This window comes from Cornus florida, unplaced genomic scaffold (genome assembly GCF_030987335.1).
Source record: "Cornus florida cultivar Cherokee Brave unplaced genomic scaffold, ASM3098733v1 CherokeeBrave_3.0.0_Hap2_Chr03, whole genome shotgun sequence".
In the NCBI taxonomy this organism is placed as follows: domain Eukaryota; kingdom Viridiplantae; phylum Streptophyta; class Magnoliopsida; order Cornales; family Cornaceae; genus Cornus; species Cornus florida.
In genome coordinates, this window is record NW_026775573.1 from 54,252,443 (window position 1) to 54,276,684 (window position 24,242).

At 33.7% G+C, this 24,242-nt stretch overlaps 1 long non-coding RNA gene across 11 annotated transcripts; it reads left to right on the plus strand.

Moving 5' to 3' along the window:
- Window positions 1–10,393: 10,393 nt before the first annotated feature.
- LOC132300560 (uncharacterized) lies at window positions 10,394–22,697 on the plus strand. 11 transcript variants are annotated; one of them, XR_009480496.1, is made up of 10 exons: window positions 10,394–10,787; window positions 10,937–11,120; window positions 11,209–11,268; window positions 13,691–13,798; window positions 14,977–15,102; window positions 17,008–17,123; window positions 17,330–17,392; window positions 17,484–17,774; window positions 20,751–20,855; window positions 22,157–22,697. It is a non-coding gene; the product is annotated as an uncharacterized LOC132300560 (long non-coding RNA). The 11 variants fall into 11 exon arrangements; XR_009480493.1 differs by lacking the exon at window positions 22,157–22,697 and adding an exon at window positions 11,391–11,439 and having other exon boundaries at window positions 13,657–13,798; window positions 20,751–21,034; XR_009480495.1 differs by lacking the exon at window positions 22,157–22,697 and adding an exon at window positions 11,391–11,439 and having other exon boundaries at window positions 20,751–21,034.
- The last annotated feature ends 1,545 nt before the right edge of the window (window positions 22,698–24,242 follow it).

Consider the following 24,242-nt stretch of genomic DNA (forward strand, 5'->3'; position numbering starts at 1 on the left):
GCATGTTTTATGTGTATATATATGATTCCTGATAACATGGTCTGGGTTACTATCATGTCCTAGTGTGATGTCATGTCTGCGTATTTATGTTAGTATGACCGTGTGCGACGTATGTCGGCATACCTTACGCCTTTCATTCACGTGTATTGTCGTACCATGTACTTACGTGCTTCTTGATAACATGTTTTGATTTGATAACATGTCTGTTTGCTTATGTGGCAACTTGTTTAGAAGCTTATCTTGACCGTCTTAGCATATAATATATGCTTGTTTACCTTAGCACATGGTACCTGCTTGTTATTCTAGCATGTGGTATATGCTTGTCTGCCTGAGTACATTGTATGCACTTATTCATCTTGACATGATTATATGCGGCATATCGTCATGCTTTATGTCCTTCTCCTGCATACACTGACATGTCTTACGTGATTTTTACTAATTGTGTGAGTAGTTAGTCCGTTGCTATGTTGCATGCTAGCTATTTCCTTTTTTATCTGGTTTTAACATTGTCACTTAGGGTCTGTCATATCCCTTGGGTGCATTCTTGTTTTACGAGTTTCTTCCTTGGATAGGAGAAATTCATTCTGTAAGGACCCATGTCGGGATCCTTCTTGTCCATTTTGTTGGTTGGATGTTTCGAGACCTTAGTCTAACGGTTGATGCGAGTAAGGCTCATGTGAGCGTAGAATCATAGTCTTTGTCTGGTGGAGTGAGACGTGCGCTAGGGAGGCACCATTTCATTTCCTTTTCCTTCGTGGCTTTATGGGTGTTTTGCAATGTAGGAGCTGCTAGCTCTACTTGCACTGAGGATTTAAGGCCTTAAGCGTAGCAGTGCCTATGACATTGTTGCTAGAGTTTTAGGATTAGCTACCTTAACTCTCGCAGATGCCCGGTTCCCGTAGTACTTTTGGCAATGATCATTTTTGACATTGATGTCTTCGGATCGATAGGTTTTCAGAGTTGACCTGGTTGGGAGCAGGTTATGAACTAACGCCTTATACTGTCATGCTACCTTACTGACGTAAGTGTGGGCGGGTTCTGGTCGCTGTTCATACTGCCTTGTCACTCTCTTCTTGTATCGTGTTTCAACTTTTCGTTGTCTTGGGATTCTCCTCGTGGTTGACGTTGAGTTAACGTGCCGATTCGTGTGAGGTGTTGTCTTGATTTGTGGTTTCGCGTTCCTTCAGTTGATCTTGAGACTTCTGGAGTTGTCCTTCGGTGCCTTATGAGCTGTCGTTTGATTTGACCTTTTGTTCGGTCCTTATTTTGTTCTTTTCTGGTATGTTCCTAATTTCGGGAACGAAATTCCTTTAAGGAGGGTAGGTTGTAATGACCAGGTCATTTTCCTTCCTTTCCTTTTTCTTAAATTTTACGGATAAATTTTTTCCATTTAATTTTCTTTTTTGGGTTTTGTTTCTCGTCACTGGGTGTCATCCCGAGTGCTCGAAAATGATTTTCGAGACTCTTTCATTTGGATTGACAACTTCCTTTAAGGACCGAGTCATTTCTACATTTTTTTTTTCAACATTATTCACTTTTTGTCTTTTTCCCGTTTGTCACTTTGTTAGCACAACCACACTTTTCGTGTTCGGTTTTGCTTCCATTTTTGCATACACTCATGATATATGATTTCTTAGAAATGTGTATTTTTACTTTCTTAGAAAAACATGCTAAGTGTTTACTTTTCTTGTAAAAGGTATGGATGCATAACTTTTTTGTAATATTCTTAACTTATGGGGTTTTAGTGTAATTACATAGAGTAATTATTTTTTATCTTAGGGACCATTTTGTAATTTAATTTAAAAGATATTTTGGAAAATGACCTTTTTGTAATTTTTGGAAAGTGTGACAAGTGTCACACTCCTATATAACCACTTGTTGACATTTTGGTGGAACCACTTAGAAGCTTAATCTCTTGACACATGGAGGGTGGAGATTCACCTATTTGTTGGCCTAGTATTGGACCATTTGTTGGCTTGGATGGTTGACAAGTGTAGGCTAGGGATTTGGTGTAGGAAGGAGCTTTAGATTAATGACAAGTGTAAGGTTCATTTTAGGTCCTGCACTATGTGTGTGTGAAGACCATGGTGTAGACTTACATAGTGAGTGGAGGAATGCTAAATTCTCCACTCACCACATTTTAATTCATCTTTCTCACCACTTTGTTCTCAAACCCTAACCTAGCCTCCATGGAAGGAAAAGCTTGACTTAAGGCCTTGACTTCATTTTTGGCCTCCTTCCACTTATCTTAGACCATAAAGTTTGGAATGCTTTTTGTTCCTCTCATCCTCCTCTATATAACCCTTGAAGGGTTTGTCATTTTGTGTTGATTTACCTTGAATTCAAGAGAAACAATCCTCTTGTGAGGTAGGGGGTGTTATAGTTTATTTTCAAAGTGGTTTTATTTGTTTTTGTAGTGGAATATAAGTTGTATGCATGTTTTATATTAATTTGAGAAATTAATGATTAATTATGCCTTACTTGTAACTCACTTTAGACTTGTTATAAGGCATGGCCTTGACATGATCTTTGTTATATAATTATTTGGAACCATTTGAATGAGTTTTCAAATCTAGAGATTTAATGAATTTAATTTGATTTAAATTCTACTTAATTGTACCTTACTTGTATTCCATTTTAGACTTAATATATGGCATGGCCATGACTTAATCCTTGATATATATTAATTTGGGATCATTTGAATAACCTTTGAAATTTAGAGATTTAATTAATTTTAAATTAATTAAATTATACATGAAGATATCTTGCTCATTTTGCACTTTTGATTTGATATATGCAATCACCATGGAATGGACATTTATATATATTATTTTGAGAATTTTTGGGTAACTATTGAAAATTATTAATTTAATTATTTCTATGTTAATTAAATTCCACATGTTTATATCTTGCTCACTTTGTGAAATTGATGTGATATTTGCAATCACCATGGAATGGACATTCACATATATTATTTTGAGAATTTTTGGACAACTTCGATTTATAGAGAAATTAATTAATTAGGTTAATTAATTTCTACTTAGTGTTCTAATTATTTGGACATCTATTTCATGGGGCTTTTACCTTTTTATCATGTATCATGACTTGTTGTATCTTAACTCCATTAATGTAGTTAATAAACTTGCACCCTTACATTGAAATGATTTAATTGTTCAAGTGTTGTTAAACAAATAATTAAATCATTTAATCTTATACTAGTGGTATATTTACATCAATGGGTTCCTTGTGCTATAAATACTAGTTTGTAGTCTATGTAGATGCACACTATGATTTCTTTACATTTCACATGCCATCATAGTTGAGAACTTAGGGCATGACTTGTGTGTTCTAAAATCTTGGTTGTGTATGGAATGTGGTTTAATGCATTACTTGTATCTTGATACACTCTTGGTTGCACAATTTGTTAATTTTGGAACTTGAGATATCAATCAAAAATTGACAAGGCTAGGACTTTGTTCTAGTACAGGAGATAGAGAGCTCCCTACACTGTAGTGCACACTAGGGGAAGGTACCCATAGGTTAGTAGCCCTAAAGTGATCCCAAGAGTACGGTTTTAATCCGGGCGATATCCGAGTATCTACATTGGTTGATTTCACTCTTTAAATTTCAAGTTGCTATTCCTTGAAAATTTAAAACTTGTCGTGTTATGTGGAATGCTCCAATCTTGTTAATTGGATAGATATTATGCTTATTCTTCAATTTCACTCCTTAAATTTCAAGTGTTGTATTCCTTGAAGATTTAAGACCTTTTTGTGTCATATGGAATATTCTAACCTTGTTTAATTGCATTGATATTATGCATTATCCTTGATTTCGTGCCTTGTCCTTGTCATGTTAATTGAATTGTTTCAATCTTATTAATTTTCTTAGTTGTCTCGTTTCATCTTACTTTATGCTATCGTGACTTAGGAATGATCCTATACATGTAACTTAACTTGGATTCTAAGTGGCATGGACCATATGTAATAATTTATATCAACATGCAAAATCTTTAAACCTTAGATTTCAAGTGTTATCTCTTGAACATTTAAGAACCTTATCATGTTATATGGAGTATTTCCTGCCTTGTTTAATTGTATAGACATTATGCTCACTTCGTGTATTTAGACTTCATTCAGTACACTTGAAATTGTGCACTTGCTTTTTGTATCTAGATTCCATTTAGTATACTCGTGTCTTGTATACTTGCTTTGTGTATTTTCGATCTCGTTTAGTACCCCTGTTTTGGATACTTGCCTTGTATGTTTTCATCTTTGTTTAGTACACTTGTAACCGGTATGCTTGTATGTCATGTATCTCATTTCAATTGCATGAGTAGCTTAGGATGATCTCTGAATCTCACTTTGACATAGACGCTAGGTGGCATGTCCCTTTTGAATTGTTTCATGTTAATGTAAAAATCTATAAAAAGTTGAGTCTATGCATGCTTATTCCCTACGAGTAAACTTGTTTACTCACCCCAAAGTTATCGGGTGATTTGTCAGGTACGGATGCTATAGTTTGGGATGCACAATATCCTTGGATTGTTTCGATGAATTGAAGTACTTTAAGTGTATTCTTGTTCATGACTCTTGTAAAGGTTGGCTTGAAATGCCTTTTGTAGCCTTTTATGTCAAAATGTGTATATTTGATTCTAAACATGTAATGTGTACATAAGTAAACTCTTTACAATGTATTTGACATGTATGAGATGAGATTGGAGACCAATGACAATTATTTTTTAGCCTATGTAATTTTTGACTTCATGAAATATTATAAAAATATTACAAAATCGCAAGTCATTACTTCACCATGTTTGCATTGGGTGTGGGAATTTCATTTTTATTCTTTCATGGGGTCTCATTAATCATGTATGAAGTGTGGCCAAAGACCAAACGGTCATTTGACTCCATTTTATGTTTTTGGATTTCATGTTTTCCATTTCAAATTCATTTTTTCCTTTTTAGCCGTTGGGGAGTCAGATTTTGTATCGGCGGTATTTTTTTAGCCATGGACCATTGTAGCACGTCCTAATAGGTAAGTTACGTTTACGTGCATAATCGTTTTTAAGAAAAACCTCTTCCTTGGTGATTTAAGCCTCCCATGGACTCATTTTGCAATTTTTTTTTGCATAAACTGAGTATTTATTTCACTTGAAAAATAAAAACTTCTCTTGACATGGTCATGTAGAAAATGTGATTTTAGGGGGGGTTTCTTCTTTGTGTTTTTCCAAAAAATGTCGTTTCGGACTCGAAAACCCCATTTCAAATTCAATTTTCTGGTAAAAAATTTTTTACTTACTGTCAGCCTCATCTAATTGATTAGATAAGCCATCTAATCGATTAGATGGTCTTCCGGGGGATTTCTAGCATTCTGTCTTGGCATCTAATCTATTAGATGGATCATCTAATCGATTAGATGTTCCTGAGTTGCATCTTTTGACCATTTTTCTTCATTTGATCATATCTTTTTCATCCGTACTCCAGATGAGATGATTTTTTTTTTGAACTTGATTAATTTTTCACTGTCTTTCTAATGGCGTACTGGATTGCACTCGAATCTTCCTGGATAATTACCAGTTTACCCTTTTAGGCTTAAGTGCTCATTTTTCTTCGTCATACCGTTTCTCCTTCGTCCGGACTCCGAATCATGCGATTCTTGAGTCCATCTTGATTAGTTTTTCATTATCTTTCCAACGGTGTACTCGGTAGCACCCGAATCCATATTTTTAGAAAAGACTGTTTTGCCCTTGGAGGCATACTTGGTCTATTTTTGATATTTTTCTTCTGCATTAGTTCTCATTGAGTTATGTAGCCTCTTGGAAGGTCACTTTGGCTTCTTAAAGACGTATTGTATCTCTAGAGACTTGGTTTCTATTTTTGCTTCCGTATTCTGGATTCATTATCAGGTCAATTTTCGGTTCATCACAAGACGCGCTGCCTAAAAACTAGGGTCGTCACATCTTATATGTGATTATTTGAGAATTGATCTCTACACTAGATTCTCTATGTTGGTTGCATGTCTATGTGTGATTAATTAAGGATTTAGTGATGGCTATGGATGCTTTTCATTGAATGGATTTGTTAATTAATTTGATGGATTATACTTAGACTTGATAAATTATGTTACACATTAGTTTATTTGTTGTTAGGTAGACAATCTATGCATAATTTTGATATTCCATCGCTTATTATTGCAAATTCCATGATTCTCTAGATTGATGTATGCTACAATTGTTACTAATTTGATGGGTCATGCTTAAACTTGATAGGTTGTGCTACACTTAGTTTACTTGTTGGTTAGGTAGATAATTTATGCTTAAATTTGATGGTTCATTCTTAATATTGCAATTAATAGTCGCATTTGGATTACGAGAAGGTTTTCCCCAATTAGTTGAAAATATGTAGTTTGGTAAACGAGTTTGGTTGTGATTCTAAGGCCCTAAGACCTCTCTTCCTATCATTTAAATCCTAACTCACTCACTTTAATTTAGTGGCATTTTCATTTAATTAAATTTTAGAGTAATCAACCAACCTAACTTTTTCTCTCTTGCAATCTTGTGATCCACTAGAGTCAAAGTTAAATTCCAACTACGCGTTTAATCCCTGTGGATGATCCCTACTCGCTATACTATATAGTCGTAGTGGTTTTATAAATCTAAGTTTGATTAAAAAGGCTTCTGAAACCATATTCATATTTTGACCTTGTGAAGCGACCTCTCATTCGATTGCGTTGTTAAATTTTGGCACCATTGCCGAGGATTAACGGTTTTGTTAGAATTAAACTAGACAATAGTGTTCATTGATTGTTTCATATTTTTTATTTTATTTTATCTTATTCTTTGTTACTTGTTCAATTAGGTTCTTGACTACAAAGAAATCAAGCTTTGTATTCCGACGTTGTAGCTTGGGACCTTTGTGAGCAATTCTTGAAACTCTTGTAGCTTAATTGTTCATTTCTTTATATGTTTGAGAGATAGCCCTTGTCGAGGCTAATTACATTGTTATATTTTGACCAAGCATCGGCCCTTATTGAGGCCAATATTTTCTTGCATTTGGATTTTGAATGTGAATGGAGGAATTGTTTGATCCAAGTTTGGGGGAAAATTACATTATTTTACCTTATGCCCTCTATCTTATTTTAATTCTTATGAGATTGAGTCCAATGCACTATAAGCATCATCATCTTGCTATGGACTTGATTACTCTTGTGATTCTCCTTATGACTACTACCCTCCCCCACCATTCTATAATGAACCAACTCCATCACCTTCTAGGTACTCGCCCGGATTTGAAGATAAATTGTTAGCTCTACTTGATGTACTTAATGCATAAACCCAACTTTTTTATTCTCATTCTCAAACCTTAGCCAAGCTAGAGGCTCAAATTGAGCAAATAGTAAGCACTCTAATTTGTATTGATGAGGAAGAGGTAAGTGAGCCAATAACCAATCCAATAAAGCGCAACATGATTTATGTGGACATTCCTTGTAATTTGGATCATGAAGTCATTGAGGCCACCTTTGAGAGTGAGGAGAAGGTAATTCATTTAGAGGAAGAGAAAAGGGATGAAGAGAGTGTGTTTCCTAATAATCCAATTAAGTCATTGAAAGACATAGCCTTACCAATTAACAAATGAAGTGATTCTTTGAATACACTTTAAGAGTACAAAAATGATGCAAGGCCGACCACTATTTGTTTTATTTTCAAGACTGTGAATGAGAGGAAAAAAGTCATATCTTTTATTTATGTTCAAGTTATTCCTTAGAGAGATGATTTCATTGTTGTGAGAGAGGATCTAATAGGAAAAATTGACAAAAGGATCAATGAGGATGCTTTCAATCCAATTTTTGATCGACCAGTGAGTCGACCCCACGTCTTACTAGAGGCGTTAAATACTAGTTTCATAGAGTTTTTCAAACTCTGTATCTCCCCCATTTCTTTTTATTTTTCGTTTCTTGCGTTGTCTAGATAATTCATTGCGCTTCATTGAAAAATTTAAGGCAATTAAGGCCTTTGAAAAACTTTTCCTTAGAAAAATTTCCTAAAAATTTTCCCAAAAATTTCATCATTTTTTTTGTGCCTAAGCAGTAGTTTACGATCGATCGTAGCTTCCAGCGATCGATTGTGATTTGCAGGTTCCATTTTGCCTGAAAACATGCTCTCAGTATCTCCGTTCATAGCTTCCAGCGATAGTTCACTGACCTCAGCGATCATTCGTAAACTTGAGCGAATGATCGTTGCTGGAACCAAAAATTCTTCTTCTTGAGCAGCGATCGATCGTAAAGTTGGGATGATCGATCGTAGACTGTTTTCCCAAAAAAAAAAAAGAAGAGAAATTACCTTATTTGCACTTTGTTTTCTTGCATTTTATTTTCTTGCAATTTTCTTATGTTTTAATTACTCGTGTTGATTTCTATAAAAAAACATAAAAATAAAAAAGGGGTCACTTGTCCTCATATATCTCTTTCACCTTGAGTTATATTGCTATAGAGCATATGATTTGCTCTTCTTTATCCTATTGTGATATTTGATGTAAGTTTACTAGTGTGGTTATTCAAATAGGTTCTTGATTCCAAGTTTGGGGGAAACGTTTTTCAAATTGGATCATTATTAGGCTTCATAGGCTTTTACCACCATGGTATACTCTTTTCGTCTTTTCTATTGTTCTCTTAGCACATTGAGGACAATGTACGGTTTAAGTTTGGGGGTAAGATGGATTTATTGCATTTTACATAAGTTTGAACTTTAATTGCATGATTGAGATTTGAGATTCATTTTGGCAATGACTTTGATCTTTTGAGGCTTATGTTCCATTGAATTGAAAAATTTCATGTCTTGAGAGTTCAATACTCCTTATATGACTTTAGATGCCATTTAGGAGCAAATTTTTCAAAAATTTGATATCATGCCTGCTTTTGTGGTCCACATCATCTTGTTTGTGAGAATGCTTTGAGATTCGACTCTAGAATACTACATTTGCACAGGTGCACACTAACATTCATATATGGGGTACATACTTAGTTGATTATTGCTTTGGTTATATCCCAATTGAGCTAGTAGGTTTTGAAAGATTTCATTCGTGACAAGATGAATAACAAACCCTTTTCACTGAGTAACCGGAAATCGTGCCTCATTAAGCATGGATTTTCGCTTAAAAAGGTGGAGGGCCCCAAAACTAAGTTAATAATTAAAAAAAAAAAAATGTTGAAAAAAGTGAGCGCTTCTTGACAAAGGTGAGAAGTAGGGAAGTGAATAGATGAAAGTTATTTTGGTTTGTAGCCTAGTTGATTTGAGTTTGTAAGTCCTTAGGGGTGTTTCTACACCTAATGCCCTAAAGTCGTCCGATTTGGGAGTCATTGACCTAACACTTGCCACATGAATCTTTTAGAAAGCTTAAAATATCACTACATTGCACCATACTTTCATCATTGATCCTATGAGGAAAAAAAAATAAAAAAGAGTGAAATGAATAAGAGCACCTAGTTGAATAAAAATTTAGTAAAGGGTTCATTCTTTATCTTAATGATTGGTACTAAATTTGTGTGCTAGTTTGAGGCCGATTGTGCCCATTCTATTGATTTGCTAAGATAGCAACATATTTGATGTCGGTTTACTCAAAAAGGATGCTAGAGTTGATTTGATTTGTATAATCATCTACTTGATGTGTGGAGGACCATATTTGCTTACTTCTTGTTAGAAGTTTGGAAACACTACAAGAAATGTAGGCTTTTACGACATAGTATTTACGGGGCTTCTTTATTTTGCCTCGTGATTACCACCATTTACGGAGTTTTTGAAAGAATCCTCGTTATAGGACATGCTTTCACGACATTTTAGTAAAATCCTCGTAGAAAAATATTTTTACGGTGTATTAAAGAGCTCGTGAATATTTAGATATATTTACGGCATATTTGTACACCTTTAATGGGATAAATGTTCCTCGTTGATAAAACACTCATTTAAGGCCTTTTTTTTTCCCCGTAAATAAGCAATTCACCTTGCCCGCCATTTTTTATACTCACAATTAATAAAATTAGTTAAAAAATATATATATAAATGAACTTAAGTTCTTTTACGGTGTATTAAAAAGCCCGTGAATAAATTTCACATTTAAGGTGCCTTTTTTGCGCCGTAGATAAGTAATACTATTTTCCAAATAAAATTTTCCCCCTTTCGTGCCGCTGGCAGGAAATTTAAGGCGCCTTTTTTATCCCGTAGATAAGCAATCCTATTTTTAGGCAAAAAATTCCCCCCTCCGTCCCTCTGGCGGGAAACTTAAGGCCAGATAAATGATTTTTTAAATAGAAAACGTAATAAAAAATTAGTCTCACCTTATGAAACGACGTAGTTTTTGTCAATAGGCGTAATATCGTGCGTCCAACGGGACTACACAACTCTGCTCTCTCCCTCGCGTCTAAGCCCTAGACTTCTCTCTCTGCTCTCTTTCTCTCGCGTCGAAGCCCGCCTTCTCTGTCTGCTCTCTCTCTCTCGTCTAAGCCCTAGCTTTCTCTCTCTGCTCTCTCTCTGTAGCGTCGAAGCCCTAGCTTTCTCTCTCTGCTCTCTCTCTTTAGATGAAAAAGATGCGGACAAGATGATGTTATAGATTCGATATAGTCTCCCTATTCGAGTTATCTCTCTGGTTCGCCTCTTTGTTCGAGTTATCTCTCTGGTTCGCCTCTTTGTTCGAGTTCTCTCTCTGGTTTGGACACGAGAAACAACCATTTGGAGCCACAGTTTCTTCGAATTTTAGACGGCTATACACATCAATTTCGAGCAAAAAATCAAGGTTTGTCTATCTCTTTCTATATATATATCTATTAGTTTTGATTTTTTGACTAAGAGTGTTTTATTTAATTTAATTTTTTCTTTTTGGATTTTTCTGTAGTTTTTTTTTATTTTTTTATTTTTTATTTTTTATGCAAATACATATTATAGGGTTTCAAAATTGCAAGGGAAATTGCAGATTTGGAAGAACTTAGGAACGTATCTTTGTTGTCTGATAATTATTATCAGCAAGACCTTTCAAACTATTCTTCAAATGTCGCGCAACGTTGGGACATTGGTACTGCTATTGCACGCTCTAGCTTTCGTGTTATGGCCAGCATGAATCTATCCACAGGTATCATCCAATTATGTACATAAGAACCTAGCTGAATTGATTCTTTGAACCATTTTATTATTTAATTTGTGTCTCAATTAATTTGCAGAATTTCAAATCTATGGCAAACCCTGGGAGGTCTACAACAACCACAGTCAGCTCTAATATGGTACATGAACGTACTCTAATATATATATGTATATTTGGTTCTTTTGAAGTTCCTTCAGATTGAAATTAATCTCTGAATAATTAAAAGTTTTTATTATCTTCCCATGCTTATTATGGTTTCAGATCACCCATCAACTGCTGAGCAGTTGAAATGATCATGGGGAAGATATATGTATGTTTCTCTATTATTTATGTTTGTTAATTAATTTGTGCCTGAGTTTTATTTTTCTTCTTCTTTTTGGATACAATATATTTCTTACTACTATGGTTTCTGCTATTAGTACTACTTTCATTTTGCTTTAAAAGAAAATTCAACAATGAGACTTCTAAAAATATCTTTTAATTTTTAGGAGTCTGGAAAATAAATTAATTTTTGTTAGTACACTTACCTAAACATTAGAAAAACGAATTTGATGGTAGCAGTTGAGACTTGGCATAATAACCAGGATGATGAATATTACTACAGATAGCCAAGCATGATTTATCCAGGACAATGTAATCAAAATAACATATTTTGAGAACAAAAGAAATTATGAGGACCTTTATTCTCAGTATATTTAAACCTAGTGTTACTGGTAGTACTAATGTGTAAAGAGCACATCAAAAGGATATGAGGTAATATCCATGACTACATATAACCATATGATCACTCTCTCTATATATCTTTAACATGGATTTTAGGTTGATTTGTAAATCAACCTAATTTACACGGCATCTAGGTGAATATTTAGATCATAGATTGTTTCTAAAACATTTATATCTCATTGTATAAGTAACAAGAGTTCCAGAAACAACTTTTCTGAGATAAAATTATGACACCGCATTGGATGAAAATATATAATAGTATTAGGGTTCACTATAAAGGAGAAATGGGAATGGTATATTACTGAGTGTTCTTCCTTTACAACCTTATATACTTGTTGAATGTTATGGATATGAATCTTAAAAAAATTCATTTGATAAAAGAAGAAATGAAGTTAAATGAGGTTGATTTGAGTGAATGCATGTCACATTCAATTTTGCATTATTGCGAGTATGATCTCAATTAATCGAAGATGTTGGGAGGAAAATGTCACTAGGTTACAAATGACACTCCCTATTTATAGACATCGGACAAGGATCCCCTCCAAGAAAGAAGAGGTCCTTATTGGTGGGTGTGCAAAACCTCTCATTTCTTGAAGAGGATCCTTATCCATAGACATCCTCCCTACCTTCTCAAATCCATCCGGTACTTCATAACTCCACATCAATCTGGAATATTCTATAACTTCAGTCATGTCATTCCGCCGGTCTAAGACATGGTAGATTCTCCATGCAACTTGACTAAGCGTGACACCATGCTTACAAAAATATGAATAAAAAAATGCAACCCAATGAGTGCTCAGGCACATGACAATGGCTAGGATTTATCAGGAAAAAGAATATGGGGATTTATGAGTTAATATCTTAAGCAAAGAGTTTAAAGCTTAATATATATTTATGAGAATCAACTAGGAGTTAATTCTTTGGGCTCACTATAAAATTTTGGTAAAAAAAATAAAATAAAGGAAAAATAAAATTTGGGGATTCTGCTATTGTTTGGGGTATAATAATATAAGGAAACAAATCTTTTAAAATATGATAATATAAGAAAATATTTTTTTTTTTGGGATTCTGATATTGTTTGGGATCTAGTAATTATAAGGAAATAAAATTTTTAAGAAAATAACAATATTTAAAGAATATATATATATATATATATATATATATATATATATATATATATTTGGATTATTGGTTTAGGGGACTAAGCCTTGATAATATCTGTTAAGTCCCCAATCAAGACTGAATGTTATAATGATAACTCTGATATAGATTGAGAACAATTATTTAATAATCTCGATCATTTTATAAGCGGATGTTGAGAGAGAGAAAAATCTAAAATGTATCTTAGTCCTTTGCCATACTAATTGATATTAAAAGTTTTAATTAGCACAGATGTCTAATGTTATTTATGTAAAATGTATCTTAGTCCTTTGCCATGCTAATTGATATTAAAATTTTTAATTAACACAGATGTCTAATGTTATTTATCTAAAATGTATCTTAGTCCTTTGCCATGCTAATTGATATTAAAAGTTTTAATTAGCACAGTAGTCTAATGTTATTTCCCTGAAATTTTCAGATCTCATTTTTCCAAGGTGCATAAGAATATGCAAGTTTCAGAAAGAACTAAATTTATAAATTAAGGGACTGTTAAGGTTCTGTTACCAGAAGCTAGTTATTCTGTTATATAACTTCATATATATTGCTTATATATGCTTGTTCTATGGTTATCTTTTTTCATTTGCATAAGAATAAGTTCCTGCCTCTTATAAATTAAATAGCTGATGATTCTTGTCTTCAATAGTGATCATCTAATAGCTTGTCATCTTTGACGAAAGAGTTGTGCAGCAGCTAGCTAGCTAACTTCAAATCCGGATGTGAAAGATATTGGGTACATATAGCGGATATGCAACACTACCCAACAACTTAGGCTTTTGATTTAGAATGTAAGGGCCCGACTTGTTACACATATACAGTACTACATTGAGCTACATAACCTAAGTTTTGATCTTAGATTGTGGTTAAAGTAGTTTTTCTTTTCCTTTTGTGTTGTTAATTTATTTTTAGGTGAAGAAAATACTTGTTTCGTGATGAAATAGCCACCTTAAATCATTGTGCTAGCTAGCTGCTCCCACATAAAATAGTTTAGTATGTTTTGACTCCTAATAAGTGTGTACTCCATGATTGAGACCTTGAAAATGCAAGATCTTTTTATCATCTGCTTCCGTAGTAGTAGAAAGATTTTAATTTTGAAGTATTTATTACATTAGGCTTTCTTTTGTAATTATTGTTACCATGCATATATATAAGCTAGCCTCGAGTACTGCATATGTGCATAAGCATTTGGATGATTTTATATGATGCTTGAATTTTCAAAGAGCTCGAGCCAACATCCATCGGAAAAAATCTAGTGTAAATCTTTTATACGATGCTTGAATTTTCAAAGAGCTGGAGTCAACATCCATTGGAAAAAATCTAGTGTGAATCTACATCAAAGAGGTAAATCACATAAGGTAGGAGGATACAGGAAGTTTGTTGAATGAGTAGATAGTTAAGTTGTCTGAGGCAAGTCCAGTTATATTTATATTGAATACTCGATGCCCTCAATAATGATGATCGAGCTACTTAATTATAGAAACAGAGCTCCAGTTTGGAGCGTGATGAGTTCGTGTTTTGGTGAATGAAATGATTATATATAGAAGAATTTGAATAGCGCGCTGTACGTGTATAGAAACACTACAAGAAAAATGATTATTTACAACGAGGTATTTACAATATGCAAAATTACACCTTGTTAAAAGGAAATTTTATAACATGCTTGTTGTCAAATTGAAAACATGCAACGTTTTGAGCATGTTGTGAATGTAATTTGAAAATTTTTAGCACTAATTTTAAGTCAATTTCCCGGGCACACATGTCTATTGCCTATGTAATTCCCGCTGATATTTTCACTACTTGGTTTGACAAAAAAATAAAAATAAATGAAAAATATAAATTCAGTATATAACCACACACCCAAAACACGCACACTGATAGTCGACGGATTGAAGCCCTAACCAGTACTGAAAATGTGTTTCTGTCTTTCCATCTAGCCATAACGTCTCTCTCCCTAAATCTTTTGCAGTTGGACATCGAAGAAAACCCTAACCCCTAATGGTAACATGGCTCAAAGAAGAAACCCTAGGTCTGGAATCCTTCTTTGGAGATGCGAAGGTGTGCTAGGCGATTTGTGGATGGCTGTTGCTGCTAGGTTTGTTTCCAATCTATTTCTCTCTATTTATACTAGTATATATGTGTGTCTGTGTGTTTGTACTTTCAGTCGATCCTTGATCACTTTGATCATTTGCTCCACTCGTCATCTCTATTTCTATCCATCCCAGACTTAGATTGAGTTGCAGAGATAGGGGAAACCTCGGCAGAAGCGCTTGGCGCCAATGCATGAATTTGACTTTATCAATTTTGATTCTTATTTTTCTGATTTCATAATCAATATTCAAACTGATCTTGTTTTCATTTTTTTTTCTCTGTTCTTTATCAGAAAATTAATTAGTAATTATTTGGTTTTTCTCATATTCAATTAGGCACTTTGAATTGAAGCTAGTGAATGGGAATTTAAGTTTGAAATTTTGAAGATATTGGTTATTATGAATTTGGTGTTTCTCCATACTTCCTTATTATATTTATTTTTCTGATTTAGGGGTCTTAAAGCAAGGATTTTCAATTTTGGACTGCTATAGGACAGGTTGTTAAAATCGTGGTGTATATAATAATCTACATGACAGTTAAGGAAAAATTGTTCATGATCAATGAGACAGCTTCTGAATGCCTCAGTTATCCCAATTAAAATGTTTTTTGAGTGACAAAAACTAAGAAAGCTGGTTTATAATATGATTGGATCTCTTTTTAGAGAATAGTTCTCAAAAAATTGAATCACTAGAGTATGAGTTTTAGAGAACAGCTTGAACAAGTTATCAGAGTTTTGGGAGTAGAGTTTCCATCTTTGAGAAAACACGGAGAACTCCTCCAACTTAAAATGACTGAACTTTCTCCGGCCGTTCAAAATAGTGTCCATTCCTCAACCACAAATTCCCTTCTCTAGACCTACAAATCAACTCTTCCTCATCCCTCCCGGTACCTTATGTTTGACTCTCGCTACCTATCTTCAGCATCTACATGTAATAATCCATCATTCTCTCTCAAAGATTTTTGGTTTTTTTTTTTCTTTAAAAAATACAATATTCACTCTAATCTTATATTCAATTTTGTAAAGATAGCTTCAATTTGCTTCTTTCTTTTTTTCTTTTTCTTTCTCTCGTTCTATTGTCGATTTTGTTGGCTGAGTTTGCATTTCTTTAATGTCTGGGTTTCTCTTTTGTTGGCTGGATTTCTCTATTTGTATTCATGTAATATATATATATATATATATATATATATATATATATATATAACATCCCTAGGCCCTTTGTCTTGTAGATTGAGAACTCTTGGAGAACCTAAAATCGATGTAACAAATAGTTGGTCCTATTCAAAAAATAAATTGGGAGAATCCATCTTTATTTTTTTCCCCCCTTTTTGAGAACTTGTGAACAGAGAACTATGGATTTCTTTTTCTTGTGAATGGAGAACTCTTGGAGAATGCTATGACTATATATAGTGTGTCAAATGTACATGTGATCTTTGTTTGCAAAGAGTCTCATCAGATCAAACCCGAGTATAGATCCTACAAGTGGTTCATATTAATTAACTATCTGTTCATTGGTCAAAATGACAAGGTGATTGTTTTTTATGAATTACGAAGAGGGTCTAGATTTAATTCATTAAGGAAATGCTAGCCGTAGTCAAGTATTCTGAATTAAGTAAATTTTAGTGAAACAAGCAAAAGAAGTCGTGGCCTCATGGGATAGAATCACATATTTTTACAAGTGATGCTCCAACTTCTGTATAGATGATGCCATTTTTATCTATTTTTTTCATGCCATCCTATGAAGGGAAGAAATATATGCTTGTACTATTGATTGCCTTTTAATACCACACTCTCCGTTTTTTAAATTCATTTTCTTCTTTCTCTTATAGAGGCATAGCAATGCGATGAGATTGAAAATTTGATTCTGTTATTAATGAATTGCTCTTTGCTGCCTATATATACTTCATTTAGGGTTGAGAGGAATAGAGCTTTCTCCCTCCAAAAAAACTCGAAGATAACAGCACTAGTAACACTTGTTTGGGAGAGAGATGGAATTTGCCTGACAACATTTTCAGATAATTGTAGTGGTATTTTCCCTCTTTACTTATTCTTGATTTTTCATGTTGTGTGCTATTTTATTTTATTTTTGCCAAGTTTTGTTCCTTCAGTTGTTGTAGTGTAGTAGAGGATAATATTATAGAAGTGTAGTAGAGACATAATAGACTCTATCATGAATATAGTTATATATTCTTCTTGCTAGAATTTTGATAGAATTTTTAATCTTTTGTGATAGGTTAGTAGACAAAATAATTAAGCAAATGGTGATGGATAAAGAATGGATGCACATGACTTACAGGTTATTATATGTAGTGGAGTGTGCTTATAAAAGTTAATATTGTCTACACTAATTTTATGTTTAATTAAATGTTAAAGCTTTAATTTTATAGAGTTGATCCAAAGTATTTAGAAGGAGCACGGAGGTTTGCTGATCAGGCGCAAGCGAATGCGGGCCATCCATAAAAGATTTTATGCCCTTGTAATTGTTGTCTAAATGCAAAGCACCAACACTTCGAAATGGTGTTTAGGCATTTATTGGAAAATGGAATGGATCAATCATACACTATCTGGTACTTTCACGGGGAAAATTTGAGTGAATCTCTCCAACATGGAAGTGATGTAAATGACGTTGAAATGCCAGAGATGTATCAGAATTTCTATGATTCCAGTCTACAACAAAGGTCAAATACTATGCTTCTTTTATGATTGCACAATTTTAATGCTTTTTATACTCATACTTAGGGGGGTCACGTGCCTTTAAGTGTCCAATTTTGCAGTGTATCTTGAACTTTATTACCTTAATGGTACATCGGCCCGTGTGGAGGCCATTTTTATTTCTTGTTTTAAAATGTTGAAAGCATGGGAGTATGAGATCAACGTATGTGGAGGTTTTGATTGATTGTTGTGGAGGAGAAGTTGTTGTTGATATGTTGTTTATATCTTTACTTAAATTTTTTTAGTTTACATGGAATAGTAGTTTGTCTTTGCATGAAAATTTTGAAGCCTTTCCATCTATTATTGGAACCATACTTTAGTACCACAGTAGTAGGGTATGGACCATTCTAATTATTTATGACCCTATACTAATGAGCAGACATACCACGTATCATCAGAGATAATGAGAACCAATCCCAGAATTATAATTTATTTCAATCAGGCCTTATCACGAAAAATCATTCCTGAGCATACAAGTATGTTGCATCCCACATCTAAAAGGATTTAGACTAAAAAAATATCATACTAAAATGGGTCAGTAAGTCCAGATTATGCAATTCTCCTACAATTCAATAACACAAATAACAAAGTACTTTGATATCACAATCCACTTTTCGAACAAAAGCTCAGACAATACTAATGTTCCAGATAAGTGATGTTGGATCTTATTGATAAATTTACAAACCCTCATAAATAGGATAGACCCCAACGTAAGACTCGAGAACATTAAGTTCTCAAATGGATACAAATTCTCAAGTTATATTTTTCTCTATAGCCACGTTTTATCATAATTTGAAGAAGTCAATCACTCTGGAAGAACCTTAATCTTCTTTCATTTTGATAGAAGTCCAAAAAAGGGATTCGTTGTTGTAGACTTTAACAAATTCCCAGCTGATCTTAGTACTTCCATGTCAACCTTGTCCCTAGGAAAAAATAAAAACTCACCTCCTTCATCTCTCTCGAACCCACAACGCTGAAGAAAACTCAATACCTTCTTTCAATTTCCCAACTCTAGCCTGTTATTTAGAACACAAATTAATCAGTTAGTTTGTTATGAAACAGAAAATTCCATTAATTTGGCAGAACTTCGTAAACTTAGTAAAGAGTCACTGCTTGGTGCAACAGTAAATATTAAACAATCACTTGCCCAAAAGTCCCAGGAGCAATTGATTGTCCATCATGAATAATGAACAAGCCAGGAGCTAGATTAGCTTAAATGGATCCTCAAATTTATCAATCAAAGAGAGCAATCTGTTTACAAACTCTACATCAATTATGATGGTTTGAGGAAAAAGCTAGGGATGATGGTCAGCATAGTATGGCCAAATAAGTTCATGATAGACTCGCCATAAAGGTGCACACATATACACACAGTATATTTATATGCAAGTGAAAAAAAAGGAAAAAGAAAAAAGAAAAAAAAGACAATGCATGTATTAAGGTCGAATATCTTAGTTCCCAGCAGCTTTCAAATTCCTGGGCCAGATGTAGTTAGCTTTAATTATGGTTACAAAGCAAAGCTCAAGTGTTGATTAATGATTACGGACAATAAGTTGTGCAATATACCTACCATTTGCGCCCCATCCACACGTAATAAACAATCTAAAGTTGAAAGCAACCCCAGCTACCTTGTCAATTAATTATCCGTTTTGTCTATCGAATACTACAACAACTATCATTTCCACCATACATGTTTGTACCCACAACAACAACACAACCTAGCTTAATTCTTTATCGTCTAACGTCCATATGTCATCTTGTGGTTGGATAGTGAATTATATATTGTGGAAGTGAAGCAATAACAATAAAATTTCAATCTTACTTGATAACTCAATCCAATACTTAACGATTAATGAATTAAATGATTATGTAACAATTACTTGTGGTCTATACAACTCATTCCACCTACCTTCTTTACAAAGCAATTCACCCCACAATATATAATGTAAATATATAAATATACCCTACATATTCAACAAATGTACTCTTATGGATGATGCCTATAATAAGAGCTCTTCCAATTTGATGCCTAAAACGCACACCTAATATGTATTTCTCAGAAGGGTTTAGAATCAGAATTGAAGTAAACCTACAAAATTGCTGTTGTAAGAGACATTGTATTGATCATTGCAACTAAAAGCTAAAGCACATGCGACAACTACATACATAAGACTATTGACAAAAAAAAAGGGGAAATGCTAAATTATAAAGGAAGAGTACTTGCCAATTTGATACAAAATTAGATACGTGGCCGGGTCTAATGTTATTGGAAACCCTCTCAACCACACCAGCAGTTCATAAAAAAAAGAACTCCCCCTCTTGCAATTCATTCGGAATTATAAGGATTAATTGTCATCTTTACCAATACTTTAGCATTTCCCATAAAATACTGCATCAGCTTCTACTCTAGATCATAACTCTACCCCAGAAATCTAGTAATTTCAATTTCTTGAAGACGAATAGACAGACAACAAGGCACCACTTCTGGTTCAACAAATTTGAAATCCCTGGAATCATTATGTTGACACTGCTACAAACAAAAATCAGAAGTTCAAATTCCATTTAATGATGAAGCTGCTCCAAAATGGGTCTTGCAACAATTAACTCCAACAAGAATGTTTCAGATTTGCTCATAATCATTGCACCAAAAACCTACAATGTTTCAGATTTGTTTCAGAATGTTTCAGATTTGCTCATAATCATGAGATAAAGAGACTACATATTATGATATTGTAGTGTTCATAAATATAAAGAGATTATGATATTGTCTGTTCTCATATATCCTTGCAAAAATCTAGTATTCAAAAATTATCTGCTTGAAATATTTTCGGCAGATCTAAGGAAGAAATTTTTAGCAAAATGTTTGTGTTTGATTCATAAATGATAATCTTGTTATTTCCCTTTTTTATTAGTATTCTAAATTTGAGACTTGTGTGATGCAGCTATTTTTTTGGATTTTATACCGTGGATTTTGCAGTTACTTCCTTGGATTTTGTATAGTGAGGTGGTTTTCTGACAAGTGCAGACTGAAACTCAAGTGCTAGAAGGTTTATCAATTTTTCAACAGAAGTGTTAAGAAATTGATGATTTTCTTGACAAATGAATTTACTTCCTGTTTTGGAACATTGATAAATGTTAAATTGTTTTGGCACATTAATAAATGATGAATTGTAAAAATGTTTTAACTCTTTTGATATATTTAGTGGGATATGTTTTTTGAATTGAATTATAGCTGAAAGTGATGTCAATTATAGGTGCTGTATGATTAAATGGCATTAATTAAGACTGTTTTATTTATAAAAAAAAATATATATATATTTTTTACGGCGAGCTTAAAATCCCGTAAATAAGTGAAAATCCTCCTAAGTACCTTTTCTACGGCATACATGGCAAGTCGTGAGAATGATTTATATTATTTATGGGTACCTAAAATTTACTGCAGAAGACATTTCTACGGCATGCTTGAATGACTCGTGATATTATTTACGGGTAGTTAAAATTTGCCTTAGAAAACTTTTCTACAGCATGTTTTTGTTCCCCGTGAGATTATTTATGGGTAGTTACAACTCGCCGTAGAAAAATTTTCTACGGCACGCATCGATACCTCGTGAAATTATTTACGTGTAGTTACAACTCGCCGTAGAAAACTTTTCTACAGCAATTTACAATTCGACGTAGAAATTTTTTTTTTTCTACGGCATGCACCGGTGCCTCGTAAGTTAATTAAATAAATTTAATATATATAAATAAAATTATTTTTACGGCGAATCTATTATTTTTCTACGAGATAGATTTTTTCCCGTAAAAAAAATTGAGTATTTACGGAACCCTCATACACGAGGGCCTAAAATGCGCCGTGAATAGGTTTCCACGGCGTTTTTGGCCCCTCGTAGAAGCCATTTTTTCTTGTAGTGAAATTGTTTAGAAATGGTTGAAAAATGGCATACTTGAGGTAGTTTTCATTCAATACTTGTTTGGGATGTTGGTGACTCTTAAGTGAGAAAGAACTTGATGTTTGTGGGTATCATTTCTAGAAACCCTCACGAGACTTCACTCGTCCATTAGGGATAACCGAGGGGTTTAAAAGGCTTGTTGCATATGCTAAATATAACCGTGATCCCTACAAAAACGGTGCTATCCTTTTATTGCTTTCTAGTTCGTAGATTGTATAGTTGTTCATTTCCTTTTTACTTCATAGTTCATTGTTAGGGACTAGCAATATCTAAGTTTGGGGGTGTGATAGGTGCTGAAATATTGCATATTTAAGCCTTAAACTAGGGTATTTTGGTCCCTTTATCTATCTTTACTTTATCATTTTAGTCCTAATTTGTGTTTTTGTTGATTTCAGGTCAATAAGGTTCAAACGGGCTAAAAACAGTCTACTAAAACCTTATTGGAGTTAAGTAGAAAAATCTAGAAAAGGCTCAAAAAATTACCCTGGAGCAGAAAGATCGATCATAGATCTCAGCGATCGCTTGCTGGCCACGTCATCGTTCGTAGCTACATCAGCAACCGGATAAGGTTGCCTCGTCACTATTCATTCAAGTAACGATTGATTGTAGCTCTAGAGCAATTGATCGTAATGCCACGTCAGTGTTAGCTCAGTGGATAAGGCAACCAGTTGTCAAGATAAGACTGTCATGTTAGAGCGATCGATCATAAACTCTAGCGATCGTTCATAAATTCCAGCGATCAATCGTAAACCTACTAGCAGTGAGTTGTTTTATTCCTGATTTCGCCTAATCTTTACCTAACTTATGACTGCGGGATTGCATTATTTTAGGGCATGTTTCTGACCCATTTTGGCCTCCAAAGGTTTTGTATAAAAGGCAAAATGAACCATTTTGTAAAGGGTTATTCAATTTTACATTGTAACTTTTATATTTTCATTAGTTTTCTCTTTAAAAAAGTTAGAGATTAGGGTTTTGGGCAAAGAGGAGAGTGGAGACACAAGGAAGAACACTTCTAGATCTATACAGTCTCTCTCTAGAATTCAACAAAAAAGAAAAGGAAGAAGATGGAGCCATGTTTGAGGATTGCCCTTGAGGGTTCCATGACCATATCCACCTCCTCCATGATTGGTTAGATTTCTCCTTGGGGCTTGGATGAGCCCCAAACTTATAATTTAAACCATTCTCTTTAACTTTTTGGGGATTTATTTCTCGTGTTTAGTGTTATAGCCTTGTGTATAAAATGAATCTTGGGTTCTCCTTTGATTTCTATGGTTTAATTATTCCTATTGATTCTATATGTGATTAGATGTTGTCTTATGTGTGATTATTTGAAAATTGATCTCTACACTAGATTTTCTATGTTAGTTGCATGCCTACGTGTGATTAATTAAGGATTTAATGATGGCTATGCATGGTTTTCATTGAATGGATTTGTTAATTAATTTGATGGATTATGCTTAGACTTAATAGGTTGTGCTACACATTAGTTTATTTGTTGTTAGGTAAATAATCTATACTTGATTTTGATATTCCATCGTTTAGTATTACAAATTCCATGATTCTCTAGATTGATGTGTGCTACAATTGTTACTAATTTGATGGGTCATGCTTAAACTTGATAGGTTATGCTACACTTAGTTTACTTATTGGTTAGGTAGACAATTCATGCTTGAATTTGGTGGTTCATTCTTAATATTGCAATTAGTAGTCGCATTTGGATTACGAGAAGGTTTTCCCCAATTAGTTGAAAGTATGCGGTTTGGTGAATGAGCTTGGTGGCAATTCTAAGGTCCTGAGACCTCTCTTCCTATCATTTAAATCCTAGTTCACTTAGTTTAATTTAGTGGCATTTTCATTTAATTGAATTTTAGAGTAATCAACCAACCAAACTTTCTCTCTCTTGCAATCTTATGATCCACTAGAGTCGAAGTTAAATTCGAACTACGTGTTTAATCCTTATGGATGATCCCTACTCGCTATACTATATAGTAGTAGTGGTTTTATAAATGTAAATTTGACTAAAAAGGATTCTGAAATTACATTCATATTATGACATTGTGAAGCGACCTCTCACTCGATTGCTTTTTCAGTTTCCATTAAGATGACCCGTTAGCTTTTGGCCTTAACCCCATTCCCTCGATGATCTATACAATTTCTCTCTAGTACAACCCTCAATTTTATATGTGGCCACATCGTTGTATATAGAAATATTATACTCTGTAGAAATTTCACTAGTTGAGAGCAAATGTATACTTTGTGCCCTAAAATTTCTTATTATTAGTAATATCATTTTCTTTAGTGGTACATGTGTAAACTTACTTTGAAATGTCCTCTAGGTGAAGTCTATTTACTTTTCTATTTGATTTATTCAAAGTTTTTAGCTTTGATTCTTTAAAATAATATACGACTACACCTTTAATATTAAATACATATCCACTCTTGAATTTGAAGTTTTTAATATCCCACATCTAGTTTGTATCA